At 52.4% G+C, this 2,500-nt stretch overlaps 5 non-coding genes across 5 annotated transcripts in view; all 5 read right to left on the bottom strand.

Annotated features, from left to right (window-relative positions):
• The window catches only part of LOC147188298 (5S ribosomal RNA), a 119-nt gene extending 17 nt beyond the window's left edge, over window positions 1–102 (bottom strand). The window contains exon 1 of the ribosomal RNA XR_015098510.1: window positions 1–102. This exon is cut by the window's left edge and continues 17 nt beyond it. This is a non-coding gene — a ribosomal RNA (5S ribosomal RNA).
• A 364-nt stretch (window positions 103–466) lies between these two features.
• On the bottom strand, window positions 467–585 carry LOC147188299 (5S ribosomal RNA). Its single transcript, XR_015098511.1, has one exon. It is a non-coding gene; the product is annotated as a 5S ribosomal RNA (ribosomal RNA).
• Window positions 586–949: 364 nt separating this feature from the next.
• On the bottom strand, window positions 950–1,068 carry LOC147188300 (5S ribosomal RNA). The gene has a single exon (XR_015098512.1). It is a non-coding gene; the product is annotated as a 5S ribosomal RNA (ribosomal RNA).
• A 363-nt stretch (window positions 1,069–1,431) lies between these two features.
• On the bottom strand, window positions 1,432–1,550 carry LOC147188301 (5S ribosomal RNA). The gene has a single exon (XR_015098513.1). It is a non-coding gene; the product is annotated as a 5S ribosomal RNA (ribosomal RNA).
• A 479-nt stretch (window positions 1,551–2,029) lies between these two features.
• Window positions 2,030–2,148, bottom strand: LOC147188302 (5S ribosomal RNA). Its single transcript, XR_015098514.1, has one exon. It is a non-coding gene; the product is annotated as a 5S ribosomal RNA (ribosomal RNA).
• Between the last annotated feature and the right edge of the window lie 352 nt (window positions 2,149–2,500).

Below are 2,500 nucleotides of genomic sequence, written 5' to 3' on the forward strand. Positions count from 1 at the left end.
ATTCCCAGGCGGTCTCCCATCCAAGTACTAACCAGGCCCGACCCTGCTTAGCTTCCGAGATCGGACGAGATCGGGCGTTCTCAGGGTAGTATGGCCGTAAGCGAGAAAAGAAGTGAAAATCGTCCCCTTTATAGCTGACAGGGCACTTCCGGGTCGGGGGCGCAGTAGTGGGGTGATTTTTTTTCATTTATTCACCTCCCCGCGAGTGCACGAAGGAGGGGCCCGCTCCCGTGGTGGTTTGAGCGCTCAGCCTGTCAGGCTCGCATACGGCCAGCTGCGAGCACGCAGCTCCTCGGTACTTGATGTCTGTTGCAAAAGTGTGCTTTTCCAGCGGAGGTGCAACACATCAATAAGAGATTTAAAAATATCAGTTCAACGTTGAGGGTCCCCCAGTTAAGGCTGAGGTGAAAAAAGTGGAGAAAAGGTAGCGCGAAATAACGTGAAAGAGTGTTCACGTGGGTGCAAAAGCTTACAGCACCTGGTATTCCCAGGCGGTCTCCCATCCAAGTACTAACCAGGCCCGACCCTGCTTAGCTTCCGAGATCGGACGAGATCGGGCGTTCTCAGGGTAGTATGGCCGTAAGCGAGAAAAGAAGTGAAAATTGTCCCCTTTATAGCTGACAAGGCAGTTCCGGGTCGGGGGCGGAGTGGTGGGGTGAATTTTTTTCATTTATTCACCTCCTCCCGAGTGCACGAAGGAGGGGCCCGCTCCCGTGGTGGTTTGAGCGCTCAGCCTGTCAGGCTCGCATACGGTCCGCTGCGAGCACGCAGCTCCTCGGTACTTGATGTCTGTTGCAAAATTTTGCTTTTCCAGTGGAGGTGCAACACATCAATAAGAGATTTAAAAATATCAGTTCAACGTTGTGGGTCCCCCAGTTAAGGCTGAGGTGAAAAAAGTGGAGAAAAGGTAGCGCGAAATAACGTGAAAGAGTGTTCACGTGGGTGCAAAAGCTTACAGCACCTGGTATTCCCAGGCGGTCTCCCATCCAAGTACTAACCAGGCCCGACCCTGCTTAGCTTCCGAGATCGGACGAGATCGGGCGTTCTCAGGGTAGTATGGCCGTAAGCGAGGGAAAACGTGAAAATTGTCCCCTTTATAGCAGACAGGGCACTTCCGGGTCGGGGGCGGAGTAGTGGGGTGATTTTTTTTCATTTATTCACCTCCTCGCGGGTGCACGAAGGAGGGGCCCGCTCCCGTGGTGGTTTGAGCGCTCAGCCTGTCAGGCTCGCATACGGTCCGCTGCGAGCACGCAGCTCCTCGGTACTTGATGTCTGTTGCAAAAGTGTGCTTTTCCAGCGGAGGTGCAACACATCAATAAGAGATTTAAAAATGTCAGTTCAACGTTGTGGCTCTCCCAGTTAAGGCTGAGGTGAAATAGTGGAGAAAAGGTAGCGCGAAATAACGTGAAAGAGTATTCACGTGGGTGCAAAAGCTTACAGCACCTGGTATTCCCAGGCGGTCTCCCATCCAAGTACTAACCAGGCCCGACCCTGCTTAGCTTCCGAGATCGGACGAGATCGGGCGTTCTCAGGGTAGTATGGCCGTAAGCGAGGAAAGAAGTGAAAATCGTCCCCTTTATAGCTGACAGGGCACTTCCGGGTCGGGGGCGGAGTGGTGGGGTGAATTTTTTTCATTTATTCACCTCCTCGCGGGTGCACGAAGGAGGGGCCCGCTCCCGTGGTGGTTTGAGCGCTCAGCCTGTCAGGCTCGCATACGGTCCGCTGCGAGCACGCAGCTCCTCGGTACTTGATGTCTGTTGCAAAATTTTGCTTTTCCAGTGGAGGTGCAAAAGCATCCAGCAGGCGGAAATCCCAAGCTGCTTCTTGTCCAAGTGCTATCATGACCGAGCAGCGTGCAGACGGCTCCCTCTGTTGGACATTATTTTATTCCAAAGAGACGTTGATCTGTCAAATCAACTTGAAGGAAACGATTTCAAAACACAGGATAAGTGAAAGTTGAATGACAAATGAAAGCCAAAATTTTAGGGAAGAGCAGTGATTTGTGTTGTGAATTGGAGGTGGGTGCAAAAGCTTACAGCACCTGGTATTCCCAGGCGGTCTCCCATCCAAGTACTAACCAGGCCCGACCCTGCTTAGCTTCCGAGATCGGACGAGATCGGGCGTTCTCAGGGTAGTATGGCCGTAAGCGAAATAATGTGAAAATTGTCCCCTTTATAGCTGACAGGCACTTCCGGGTCGGGGGTTGAGGGGTGGGGTGAATTTTTTTCATTTATTCACCTCCTCCCGAGTGCACGAAGGAGGGGCCCGCTCCCGTGGTGGTTTGAGCGCTCAGCCTGTCAGGCTCGCATACGGTCCGCTGCGAGCACGCAGCTCCTCGGTACTTGATGTCTGTTGCAAAAGTGTGCTTTTCCAGCGGAGGTGCAACACATCAATAAGAGATTTAAAAATGTCAGTTCAACGTTGTGGCTCTCCCAGTTAAGGCTGAGGTGAAAAAGTGGAGAAAAGGAAGCGCGAAATAACGTGAAAGAGTATTCACGTG

This window comes from Hippocampus guttulatus, chromosome 20 (genome assembly GCF_054856545.1).
Source record: "Hippocampus guttulatus isolate MCC_2025c chromosome 20, RoL_Hgut_1.0, whole genome shotgun sequence".
Classification (NCBI taxonomy): Eukaryota; Metazoa; Chordata; class Actinopteri; order Syngnathiformes; family Syngnathidae; genus Hippocampus; species Hippocampus guttulatus.